General features: G+C 37.7%; 1 protein-coding gene across 3 annotated transcripts in view; it reads right to left on the bottom strand.

Moving 5' to 3' along the window:
• LOC145673723 (RING finger and SPRY domain-containing protein 1-like) overlaps positions 1-14679 on the bottom strand; it is a 124250-nt gene that overhangs the window by 59865 nt on the left and 49706 nt on the right. The window lies entirely within an intron of this gene.

The raw sequence follows: 14679 nt of genomic DNA, 5'->3' as shown, positions 1-14679 counted from the left end.
GAAGAAATGATTAAAGCAAGTGAATGATGGTGGAAGAATTGGTGGAATGAGAAAGTGGGAGGAAACGGGAGAACCCCGGAAAACCCAGGATCTCGATGTTGTCCATCACAAACTTACTTTGCCGGGGATGGAACCAGGGACCCCACGCACTAGAGATAAACGCTCTATCACTGAGCCACCGTGCCCCTGGTTATTTTGAAAAAAGTACATACGCAAGTTAGTATACTAAACTTATTATCACAATTACTCAGATTCCTTTCTGAGTTTCGATATTCAAAATATTACATTAGTGTGAATGAAATATCCACCCCAAGTGCTTCATTTGCAAAGCCCAAAGAAGTTTAAAAAAAATTAAAAAGCAGTTTATCAACTCCTTATTAATCAAAACAGTCATTGTTTGCAACAACACACTTTTTTTCCATCAGTCAGCCAACGACTGGATTTCATTAGGAAAGAAATCTGCAGTCCGCGACGCGAAGAAATTCCCAACCACACGTTGGACCGTCCCATCATCAAGCAAAGTCTTCCGTCCCAAGAATTTATCGAAATATCAGGAGAGGTGGCAGCCAGTGGGAGATAACTGAGGGAATACGGTGCCACCCGAAACAAATGAGCTTCCATCGGAAATGGAGGTCGCAGTCTCTGACGACAGACACGTACGCTAACCATTGTCTTGTTATTGTCGTAAAATTAAATAGTATGTAAGTTTATGTTGCTTAAATATTACAGGGATAACATTCTAAATAAATCATACCGCTAAGACAAACTATGTGTCAAGAAGGTGTTTTCAACGAACTTAAAACGTTCGATACTGAATTTCTTTCTTCTCTCTCTCTCTCTGGTATATATATATATATATATATATATATATATATATATATATATATATATATATATATATATATATATATATATATATATATATATATATATATTCAATTTTGAGTCCTCCATTCGAAACAGCATCAAAAACTATGTGAGGAAGTGATGGAACTTTTCGCGTCACTCTTACCGTTCTCGAGATATTGGCCAAAAAATGGCCTATTTGCAGAGATTTAAGGATCAATACCTAACAGAGCGGCCACCAGTTAAAATCGGTACCAAAATGTTTACCACCGTCTTAGGAATTGATTAACACCAACATTATCTCTCTATGACTTACGGTTCCCGAGACAGTAGCCAAAAAATAGTTCCCATTTCCGGAGATTTAAGGAGCCATATCTCGGAAACCGTACGTCATAGAGAGATGATATTTTGCGGATTTTAGCGAGAAAGAGAAGGTGGGTATACAAAGATTTACTTCTACATGTACGAGAACGCTCAGTTATCCTTCTCAGTCCACCTCTCCCTTCTTTTTAAGTTCGTTATAGCAATGCTCTTGGAGCATTATCAACTGGCTTTGTTTTTTATTATCCATCCATCCATACATACATACATACACACATACATACATCCATACATCCATCCATCCATACATACATACATCCATACATACATACATACATCCATACATCCATACATACCTACATACATACATCCATGCATACATACCTACAAACATCCAACCATACGTACATACATACATACATCCATAGTACATCCATCCATCCATACATACATATATACAACCATCCATGCATCCATCCATACATACATACACCCATCCATCCATATACATACATACATACATACATTCATCCATCCATATATCCATCCATCCATCCATCCATCCATACATACATATATCCATCCATACCTTCATCCATCCATCCATACATACATAAATAAATACATCCAACCATACGTACATACATACATATATCCATCCATCCATACATACATACATACACACACACATCCAACCATCCATCCATCCATCCATACATACATACTCACATCCAACCATACGTACATCCATCCATCCATCTATACATCCATACATACATACATAAATCCATCCATCCATACATACATACATAAATCCATCCATCCATCCATCCATACATACATACATACATAAATGAAATGAAATGAAACCTTTGTGCGGAGCCCCAGGAAATCTAGCAAAGAACTAGAAATCCCAAGAAGCACGGTTAGCGAGTTGTTAGGAAAACGCTCGCACTTTCATCTGTATAAAAGACAATTGGTGCAGAGATGCAGAAGTTGAAAATGAAATTTGTTTTACGGTCCACGGTTATGCCGATCAGGCTAAAGGAGACGGTGATGATGAGTGAAATGGTGAAATGAAGAAAGTGGGAGGAAACGAGAGAACCCCGAGAAAACCGACGAGCACGGTGTTTGTTTACCACAAAGTCCACACGGCGCGAGCTGGGATCGAACCAGGGACCCCAAGCACCGAAGGTGAACGCTACATACATACCCCCCCACATATATATATATATATATATATATATATATATAGTATCATTCACGATGTTCAATAAACAACTCTAACGTTTCTACTCTGGTGGGGTATTTCACAGCCCAGGTTAATTCACGTAGGAAAAAGTCACAGTACTTATTTTCGTCCCTATTAATACAATGATAGTTCACACCAAACTATGAGGGTACACAAGAAGCTAGGTTATCTATTGACTGTCTTTAAATTTAGAGAGGAACATATGACGGTTGGAGTCTGTAAGTCCCCCCAGAGTATTTAAAGTTTAAAAGCGGGACTTTCGAAAACGCTAGAACATGTGTCTACTTATTTTAAATTGGGAATCTATACACGAAGCACATGTCTCTAATTTAAACGTCTTCTGTGGCATACTCTATCTTCGGCATAAATTTAGCCCCATCTACCTATACATTTTAAGGAAAGTAATATGATAAAAACCCGGCTCAAAAAATGTCAGTTATGTTCAAAAATTAATTACAAACGGTTCAGATAAACGCTGACTTGAACGTGAAGAAAAAATGCATAAATTCCATGTTCTTAAAAGCAATATTTTTGAAAACGTTCAAAAAAAAAAAGCTTTCAGGAGGTGATTCCTGACACTAAAAATAAGTTAAAAAATATGGACCAACTTGTCATAAACTCATTTATGCATCATTTTGGCAATATGCAGTTCAAGCAGTTTAACTCTCTTTTTAATTTAAAAGGACTAGCATATACTAGCAGACGACGTTTCTATGTGTGAGTGTGCGTGTGTTCACACTCATCGGACGCATGTGGGCGGAGTGACCTTGATCAACACTTCTTCAGCCAATCACAGCTCTGTCCTCTCTTACGTCATTTAACGCGTGAAACCCACGCGAACAGCGAGAGCTGAAGAGATTTAGCGGGAGACACTTACTTGGCGCAAACAAGATGGACATATAACAGCACATTCTACCCTGCTGCATCAAGACACTGCGTAATTATGTTCTACACTTAACAGAATCGAATTATTTCTCACAACATAAGAAACATCTATATGTCGTATTACCTTAATTGTTATATCCCACTCTAAGGCTATGTAAGTATCAATATAATTAAAATTTTCAAATCGATTGACGAGTATTTTCTGCGATTGTGCATGTCATCTCCTACGCCTCGTGGCTGTCTATTTGAGTACATGGTGCAAAATTTACTTTTTATTTATTTGTATAATTTGTTAATTTTCCGAAAATATAATGCTGAATCTTTTGTGTTTCTAAAAGTTGTACGTAGAATTTTTGCTTATGTGTAGTTGGCGTTGAAAGGAGCTTTCTTCGGATAACTTGTTTCATCGTCAACGCTCGAGCAAACGTCCTATTTACGACTATCGAATATAATGCTTGCTCTATCTGGATCACCATCCTATGGAGTAAACATTATAAAATGGTGCCGGGATATATATGTCGAAGCAGGAACCTTTCTTTTTGTATAAATGTTCAGTTTTTTGTGTTTACGAACATAGGCCTAGGTATTTTTGATGTTCAAAACTTGCTGCGTAATTTTGCCGCCATCTTAGAGAGTTAATAGTACATGAAATTCGTATCATTGTATCCTTGTCCAGTGCATTCATCCTTCCATATTGAAACCTAAATCCTGTCTAAATTAGAATATTTTTATTATTTGCATTCTTAGATTTTTGCAGAAATTAGTCAATTATTTGTGTTAGCGAGTTTGTTATATTTGCAACATCATGGCTGAGGGTGATCTTAGAACAGTTCTCCTTGCAATTCAAAGAGAACTGAGTGCATCAATTAACGAAATTAAAGAAAATCAGAACAAGTTGAATGAAAGCCAAAACGAATTGAGTGATAATCAAAAGCGTGTGAGTGAAAGCGTTGAGGCGATAAATGTAAACCAACAGAAAATGCAAGACGATATCAATGAATTACGTAGCGAGTGTCGTGAAAACATATTCCAATGTAAAGATGATTTGTCAGGTGAAATTAACAATGTGAATAAGTGTATTAGTGTAGTGCGACAGGAATTGATAGAACGAATTGAAGCTGTCGAATCAAAGTGTTTTAACACGAGTGAGGTTATACGTAGAAGTGTACGTGAATTAGCCGATGCAGTGCATGATATACGAGGCACAGTTGAAGAAAATACGCGCCAAGTAAATGACCAACAACGTCAATTAGATGAATGTCACAATAGAGTGGATGATTATGAAAAAAGGTTGCGTTTGGTCGAAAGTCTCGACAAGTACCGTGAAAGCAGAATTCAGAAGTGCGAGACTAAACAAAGTGAATTCGGTATAGCAGTGCAAGAGTGTATTCAAGTGTGCCACGAACAGAGTAAATTTAACCAGCAGTGTTTTGAAACGTGTCTCCGCGCCAGTGAATTAAGTGAACAAACTAAGCAAGATGTGGAACGATTATCAGAGCGAGTGCAGCGTATAGAATTAGCAAATGAGCACCATGATATTGGAAGTAATATGTCACAAAGAAACACAGGTTCCGTGCACAGTGTGAAGCGTGAGAGAAAATCGAGCAGTGAGTCTCAAACGGTGTCTGATACAGAGGAGGAAAGTGATGTAATAAGGAGAACCGTGTCGAGAATCAAAACCGAAAGAGAAAGTCCGCGTATTAAGCGTGCAAGAAATAGTGAAGTGAGTGCAAGGCGTTGTTCGTTGCGATTAGCAGACATTAAGCAACTCTCTACATTTTCAGGTGATATGATGAAGGAAAGTGCAAGTGCATTTTTAGAAAATTTCGGTAGAGAAATGTCGTTCGCCGGAGTGCCTCAAAGTGAATATTTGACGATCATGCCGTTGATTCTTAAGGACAGTGCGCTTAAGTGGTACGATTTACACGGTAAGAAGTGTCAAACATTTCAAGAATTTGTGATAGAGTTTCAGAATGCATTTGAGAGTCCCTTAGTGAAAGCTACGCGTCTGCGCAACTTGCGATCTATTCCGTTTGACCCCAAACGTTATAGTAGTGTTGTTGATTTTGTGACAGAGCGCTTTAGTCAAATTCAAGCTTTGGAAGAATACGAAAACCCAACCATTACGTTGTCACACATCATCACTCTCCTGCCCAAGCGGTACCAATTAGCTATGATGGGTTCTATGCCTGATAACATAAATCAGTTCCTTGCGAGTGTGCAGTCCATTGAAGGATTGTCAGGAATTACTAATATGTACGACAATCAGCGTAATAAGCAGAAACAGCAAGGTGGTGCCGGTGTTAGCGTGAATAGTGTAAAAGTAGAACACGGTAGTGAAGTGAGCAGTGATAATAGTGCGCGTCCGAATTTCAAACAGGGATGGAAAAGGAAATTTCATAGACGTGGACGGCGAGGTAATTTTAACAGAAATAATAATAATTCGAACGGTGGTAATCAGTCGCAAGGTAATGGCCGACAAAACACGAGTCCAAATGAAAATCGAAATGAAACGCAAGGTGCAAGGACAAACGAAAATCAAAGTGGTGCGTCGACTTCTCAAGGTAGTCCGAATCAAAATAATAATTGGTTTCCAACATTTAATAGAGGTCCTGGTGTAAATAACGGTAGTAATCAGCAACGTCAATATCCATACCAACAAAGTGGATTTTACCCGCAAAGTTCTGTGCCTTTAAACTAGTAGCGCCCTCCCACTTGGTCGCTGAAAAGGGGAGGGATTTCAGTAGTGTAAACAGGATTACTTTTCCACTTATGTGCAACGAGGAAGATTTACCAGCAGAAGATGATATAAGCAATGATAATGAAGAAGAAGTGATCAAATGTGAATTAGGTCATAATACAATGAGAGTAAAAATTTTGTTAAACGATCAACCCAAAATCTGTCTGTTAGATAGTGAATCAGAACTATGCTTATTACGGTACAATATTTTTCGAGAAGTAACAAAGTGTGTAGCAAACGTGCATTTGCAAAAAGGAGAGCATATCGTTTTGTGCGATTTTCTAAGAAGAAAGAAAAAGAACGTGAAAGGAAGGGTTATTTTACCGGTACGAATTGAAAATGTGGAAGTGCCAGTTGAGTTTCTTGTGTTACCAGAACTGCACGAAGACGTAATACTCGGTGCAAACTTTCTCGAGAAATTAAACAGTGTCATCGATTTTAAGCGAAGTAACTTGCGTGTTGAATTTCAAGGAATTAGTGGTGAAATGCCTTTAATACAGAGAAATAGTGAAAATGTCATTGTAGCTAATGTAAGTGAAATTAAGTGTAAGGTAGCCCCTATTGTTGTGTTGTCCGAGATAAGGGACCTTAATGATTTTTATGCGAGAACGATGAATGTGTTCCGCAGTGGGTGCGCCGAGCCTTTAGAGAAAATTGAAGCTAGTGACTTAGTGGAGGACTTCCCACCGGATTTATATTTCACAGTAGATGAAATAAGAGATGCAGTTACACGCGCTACGCTGTTTACTGAAAACGAGAAAGAAGAATTATTTCAGTTGTTAATGAAACATAGGAAAGTGTTCGCCCGTTTTCCTGGCCTGTGTAATAAATTTCAGTACCGATTAGAAGTGGATACAAATGAACCCATTGTTGCTCGTCCTTATGATATTCCGCACAAATATAAGGAAGGAGTGCGTGAAGAGATTCGAAAACTGTTAAAGTGGGGTGTCATTAGACCTAGTTCATCACGTCATCTGCTACCTTTGCATATAGTGTTGGAAAAGAGAAGAAAGTTGAACACTATTGAATCCCTACGAACGAAGACTAGTTTATTAGCGTTCCCAAGGAAATCAAGAAGAAAGCAAACGAAGATTGCGTGGTGCAAGCGAAAGAAGAAAAAGAAGGCGCTGAATAGTGAAATTACCGAACATTTTCGTCGATATATTTTGTGGTATGTACGACATGGTTATTTAGATGAACGAAAGTTATTGAGTTTATTAGAGAAGTATTACCATTAGCACTTCGAAGAAGTCAATTTGAATTTAGAGATATGTCAGGAGATATTAGAGTAATATACACGTTTATTAGAGTATTCCTTTTGTTGTTGTTGGAACAACATTGAAGTTTTACCTTAAGACCTACGACCACATTTCGCCATGAATTTCATGTGCATCGTTTTCTTTTTGTCTTCTATAAAACTCTATGGGGTTTCCTTAGTATAACTTGTTTTTGTAACCACATCTCTGTGTGTCTTCGTGGTCGTACTTACAGTGGGTAGGTTTATATGGTTTTTGTGGGTTGGCTCTTCCTCATTTAGTCGTCAGACCATCCCTAAGATGGATACAGGTTGGCATCTGTAGACATCTGACATTGCCCCAATATAATTCTCCATCATTCGAGCTTATATTGGTTTATTTCTCTCTTCATTATAGTATTCATGTAATAGTCATCATTAAGGTTATATCTATAGGCTTATTATATTATCTATATATATATATATATTTTATTCAGCATTATGTCCTATATAGGTATATTTCAGTATTAATTTATCATGTACCATGTACTTATTTGATGAAGTTGCACGAAGGCGTTGAGGATTGAGGCGTGCTTGTCGTAGTTTGTACTCGTGAAGTGATTTGAAAAAAAAAAAAAAAAGAATGAAAGAAGAAATACTTACATTTTCTTTTGTTAACCCATCCCAAGTCAACTTCCTTTTAACCATAATTATGTTATTTTAACCTTATTATAGTAGTTACATGTAACACGTAAAACATACACTTGATATCCATACACGAAGAATACAACACAAGGAAGAACACACGTAAGTCCAAACAATAAGAAGAACACACATTCTATTCACTTCCACTTAATACGAATGCAGCGGAAACAAGTGCAGCACATTTTAAGTCAAAAAAAAAAAAAAAAAAAAAAAAAAAAGGGGTAGAAAGGAAGATGCAAATTATACGTTAATAAGTTTATACGCAATAAGTTACAATATTCCATGCATCTTCATATTGGCGCCGAATTTTGGTAAATAGTCCTATAAATAAATAAATAAAAGGGATTATAGCCTGCAGAGACCGTCTAGAACTTCCACCGATGGACCTAGCCCTATCCAATGGGAAGAGGATAGGAGCAGAAGATTTAGTTGCCGAGTGTTCATTTAATGGGAAGAGAATGAACGAAGAGGATGGCCTATGGACTGGACCTTGTTCTGGAGCATGATGTAGATTGTGAATAGTGGACAATTTGGACAGTGTAACGTATGCAGATAGTAAAAGTATAAACAGTGTGTTATAAATGAACAGTGAAGTGTTGTTATTCGAATTAGAAAATATATCTATATTTATTTTAATATTCACTTTTCCTTTTATGTTCAATTAATTGCAAAGGTGAAAGTGTTTCTAAAAGTTGAAATTAATTCATTGCTTGAAGTGTTTTCTCATTTTATTCACATTATTTGCAATATTTTAGTGTATGTGTTATATATCCAATTTCTTTAAGTATTGAGTGAATTTACATTTCAACTAATAGGACTATAATAACTATATTTTTTTTATGCATTTATTCATATATATTACCTATTTATGGACTGAATAAACATTTTATTTTAGTGAGTGCAGTGTTAACCAAACGTTAATGTGAACTATGGCCCAAATGAAGAATGCTTCAACAACTTACAGTGTGTCCTCGTCATACGCAGACACAAACTATAAGTGTTGCCAGGGTTTTTAGGATAAACGTATCTCACCGGAACTTTACCTATCAACTGTTCGGGTGCCATTTGTCATAAACTCATTTATGCATCATTTTGGCAATATGCAGTTCAAGCAGTTTAACTCTCTTTTTAATTTAAAAGGACTAGCATATACTAGCAGACGACGTTTCTATGTGTGAGTGTGTGTGTGTTCTCACTCATCGGACGCATGTGGGCGGAGTGACCTTGATCAACACTTCTTCAGCCAATCACAGCTCTGTCCTCTCTTACGTCATTTAACGCGTGAAACCCACGCGAACAGCGAGAGCTGAAGAGATTTAGCGGGAGACACTTACTTGGCGCAAACAAGATGGACATATAACAGCACATTCTACCCTGCTGCATCAAGACACTGCGTAATTATGTTCTACACTTAACAGAATCGAATTATTTCTCACAACATAAGAAACATCTATATGTCGTATTACCTTAATTGTTATATCCCACTCTAAGGCTATGTAAGTATCAATATAATTAAAATTTTCAAATCGATTGACGAGTATTTTCTGCGATTGTGCATGTCATCTCCTACGCCTCGTGGCTGTCTATTTGAGTACATGGTGCAAAATTTACTTTTTATTTATTTGTATAATTTGTTAATTTTCCGAAAATATAATGCTGAATCTTTTGTGTTTCTAAAAGTTGTACGTAGAATTTTTGCTTATGTGTAGTTGGCGTTGAAAGGAGCTTTCTTCGGATAACTTGTTTCATCGTCAACGCTCGAGCAAACGTCCTATTTACGACTATCGAATATAATGCTTGCTCTATCTGGATCACCATCCTATGGAGTAAACATTATAAACTTGGGTGAAGAAATGTTTCCTTTCGGCGCTTTGACCAGCCGAAAATGCGAACACAGCCATTATCTGAGAACGAAACGCCGAATCTAAGTCGGAAGAAGGGAACATTATACATTATTTTTGGTCGTAGATCTCATTACTGTGGATTCCGGGTTCGACTCCCGGTGGGAACACTCGACCAAAAAAGTATAAAAACTTTTCAGACCAGCCATTCTGAATGAGATTTTCCTCATTCCTACTAGTCAAATGCCGGGACGGTACAATGATCCCAAGCCGCTTTCTTTCTTCCCCATTCCTTTCCTCCTCTTCAATTCCCCGGGTGGTGTGATCGATGAGAGACGTCATCCCTCAACTTGACAGGCTAACATGGCAAAAGATGTAGAAAGCCCAGAAATCTAATTTCTAATCCTCATTAATGGGTAACTGAATGTAGTGCATAGGCGACACAAGGGCAGCCCCCAAAGACATTACAAAATTTCCTGAGTATTCTACCAAAACTAAGGCTAGAGGGAAAATATAAATGAAGTCCCCAAACGTAACAGGCCACATGAGATCGAAGTGTTGGGTGGAGATAAATCTCCTCACTAATTAGACTTCGGTACATACTCAGATGAGATAGTTTCACGCTCCTGCGGCATTCACCCTCAGGTTTTCTCAGATACCCATTTTACCGAGGCTGGGTCAATCACCTGCTTTCGCCTGGGATCATGTCTGGACCTCCCAGCTGGTAGATATACATCTTACCGAGTACGACATTGACTGGCTGTATTCTATCAAAATTACAATGAGCAAAAATTAATAATAACAATCAAGTGCTGTACAAAATTTTAAGGAGTAAAATCATTTTATCTTCATGAGCAAAAGTCCTTTAACATCAATTCCTGCAGAATATGTGACCACGACTTATGCATAGGAAGAAAAAGTTGCATACGAATCTGTGATAGTTTTATTTTGACTAGAGATGTACAGATTAAGTCTATATACTTTAGGTTGAGATTTGCAGAATCAGTGAAATATCATCTGTGAAAAGATTCTGAATCTTAGTTTCTTGATTTCTTGTCTGATACGTTAAGCACAATATATATCAGTGACAGTGTAAATCCTCCTATTTTTGAAAATCGCCCCTACAATCTATATGTCCAAACCATTGTCACTGCATTACAAAATTGATGGGAAAACTACTTCTCCCAATATTCTCTCTCTGAAAACGAGAAATAAGGTTATATATATATATATATATATATATATATATATATATATATATATATATAATCTCGTCTTATCTCGATTCACGGGGACCTTTTCTCGTCTGGTCTCGAATTTTTCGTCTCCTTTTGTATGCACAAAACTTATACCTTGAGTTTTTGCCTTATTTCATCTAGAACTTATCAGAACACTTCTGTCAGGAGAAGTCGACAAGGTCATGATGTAACATTTAAACGATATTTATTATTGGAGTGTTGTGTAATTACTTGAATATCTTTAAACGTTGGTAACTCTTCTTCATTATGTTAATACAATTATTTATCAATTAATAAGTTTTATACTATGAATCATGTAACACTAGAAGAATGTTAGATTGGGATTTGGATTTCTGTTTCAACAGTGAAGCTATAGAAATGACGAAACGAAGGGTGGGTAGGGGGTGGGGGGACGAGACATGTCCCGGGCGCAGAACTGAACAAATATTTATTTTCCCTATAGGGAAAGGAAAGGAGTTTTAGCAAACTAAAGATCATTTTAAAAAATACCTCAGAAGCTTAAAAGGACAACGGCTCACTAACCTTAGGAGCATATTCATAGAGCATAAGTTAGCTTCAAAGTTATCTTTTGAGGGCATTGTAGAAATCTTTGCAACAAAAAGAGCCAGCAAAGTGATATTCTTGTTCCAGCTTTCTATGTTTTCTTTTAAATCACGTCGATTTGAGAGATTTACGAAAGTTCGAGTATAATACTCGAGACAACAACTTGACCGTTTGTCATAATTAAATATTCTACTATAAAGCAACAAACAGACTGTTGATACATTCTACACACATGCACATCGCGACATAATTCCAAACACATTGTGATTTGCAGTTGTTATGATAAGAATATACGAATATATCAAACATGCTACTCTCAGATTATTTGGCAATCAAATACTAATTAGTTTGGCGTTTTATTTTGTACTAAAAATTAAAATATGTACTGCAATTTTGAAATCAAGCTTTACTACTTGAAGAAAAAAATGGAATAGGGGAATTACTGTGTGATGCTCAGATGTAGTCGGGGAACGTTTCGGTTTGGTTGGTCGGGGAGCGCTAAGGAAAGTTCTTGCCCGGGCGACAAGTAGGCTAGCTGCGTCGCTGGCTATATATATTACGTAGACTTACATAAACGTAAACTTTGGTTTAGTCTACACTTTTTAGGGGGGAGGGGAGAGAATTTTAATTTAGGATGATTGCGTACAAGTACTTGAGGGCGTGGTGAGATGGACACTACTGACTGATTCATGGTAAAATAGCAAAGTGCTTTAAGTTTGCTAATGCAATTTAGCAACATATAACAGAAATACAGCAAGAAGGAAGGAAGGAAAGCAGAAATGTTACTGCTAAGTTTCACACAACATAAATAGTTATAAAAAATCAGTTGACTGTTTTACGTTTATGGCAAGAGTTGACATACGTTTATTCCATTCAGTAGAACCGTGTTCGAGTTTTCAGGAATTTCAGTTATTTTTCTTCTTCAAGGAATAGCTATAAAGTCTAGTATTACACTTTTAACGGGTGTCCCAGAAGTAGTGACTCACTTATTGTTAGGTGCGGTAGGTTGGGCTGTATGATTGATATTGTTTGTTTGTTTCTTATTTTGTTTGTGTTGCGGTGTAATGGTGTTTTTTCCTTTTTTTTTCAGTTGGCAACACTACAAGATGGCGGCTCGCCCGACGCTTGAGAAACGTGTCCAGTGCTTTCGCCTATTTTCTGAGACACACAACGTTACAGAAGTCCAGCGATGAATGAAGGAGCTGTACGGTGATCCTGTGCCACAGCGAAGACAATAAAAAGGGTAAACAAAGCCTTCGATACCGCTGGTAGTGTAACTCACGAAAAGAGGCAGGGTAGGCGTAGGTCCATCAAGAATCCGGCAAATGCGGCTCAGATACAGTCGAAACTTGCAAGATCACTGCAGAAGTCGAAATTGATTCGACACTTGTCCCGCACCCTGAATATGCCGAAGTCATCGGTTGCAAGGGTTCTCAAGGATCTGAAACTGTGCCTGTGTCATTCTCATCTGCTTTACGCACTCAATGAGAACGTTCCCCATCGCTGTATCGAGTATGTTGAGTGGTCCTGTGAACCATGGAGCAAATCCCGAATCCTAGAACCACATAGCCTGGACGGACAAGGCAAAGTTCCACGAATCCTAGAACCACATAGCCTGGACGGACAAGGCAAAGTTCCACGTATCAGGGTCAGTGAACCGTCACAACTGTGTGTACTGGTATCCTGAAAATCCAAATATGGTGATTGAATATGATCACCAGAGTCCTGATGTGATGGTTTGGGGTGGGATAAAGCTTGACGGTGTGCTGGGGTTATTTTTCCTTGATGGTTCGGTGACTGAGGAGACGTACTTGAACTTACAGGAGAAGTCTGTGATATCTCTGTTGTAGGAGAGAGATCATTTTGACACTGTGGTCGCAGCAAGACGGTGCTCCACCACACTTTGCCCGAATTGTGCGTGACTTTTTGAACACCTTCCCCTGGGGATGGATTGGTCGTCGGAGAACAGTGGAGTGACTGCCACGGTCACCATACCTCACCCCTCCCGACTTCTTCCTATGGGGACATTTGAAGGACAAGATATACACAAGACCCATAAATAGTGCTGCGGAATTGACGGCGCAAATCACCGAGGAATTAAACAACATTTCCATTCAGATGCGCCATGTGCAGAAATGTGCGTCTCCGTTAATGGCTGCCAGAGGGATCTCCAAATGGAGGATAGTGATTACATTCTGTGAAGCACCTGATTTTTACATCATTCCTCTATACCTACAATTTTGTTTCATACCATTCTTGTTTATAATAAAAATATACTGATTACTTAAGAAGTGAATCAGTACTTCTGGTACACCCGATAGATCTGGTTTCATTATTTTAGCCGCTTTTATGGTGAGATAGTAAGATAAGGAAATAAGTAAATTTGTAGCTCACCTCCCAAAAAGTTTTTTCCAAATTTTTCTTCCATCAATAAAAACCAAAATAGGCTCACAAATAAAATTAAACATAATTGCAACAAGCGTAGCGAATTCCTACCATTTGACTCAACCGACTTTTCTTATGGATCTGTTTGTTTGTTTGTTCCACAAGCACTTTCGTAAAACTTATTCAATTTAATAAAACAACATATATTGTCCAATTGTTAAATCATCCAAATAACCCTGATCTTTAAGTTTGCAATCCACCAAGAATAAGCGAGAAAATGAGATTAAAATCGAGTCCATTTATCAAGTTTCCACATATGCGAGGGGAGACCCAAAAGAAACTTGTTCTAAAAAAATAATTTATTAAGTTTTTTACAAAATTCTTTCAGTCTCCTTCAAAGTGCTCTCCATTCCATTGAATGTGATTCATTTCTCCAGTCTTCTTTCCCATTGTTTGAAGCACTTCTGGAACTCTTCAACTTTTATATCATCCAGTGCGCTGTGCGAAATTCTTTTTACAGCCTCTATACTATCAAAACGCTTTCCTTTTAGATTTTGTTTAATTCTCGGAAAATGTCATCAGGTTGGTCAAAAAGTCTGGATCAATTTCAATCTGATTTTTCAAGTCCTGGTTAAAATTCAGACGAATGTTTTTGCTCCTGTGTGATA

Source organism: Thermobia domestica, chromosome 17 (assembly GCF_964235325.1).
Source record: "Thermobia domestica chromosome 17, izTheDome1.hap1.1, whole genome shotgun sequence".
Classification (NCBI taxonomy): domain Eukaryota; kingdom Metazoa; phylum Arthropoda; class Insecta; order Zygentoma; family Lepismatidae; genus Thermobia; species Thermobia domestica.
This window is presented reverse-complemented; position numbering and strand designations above follow the sequence as displayed.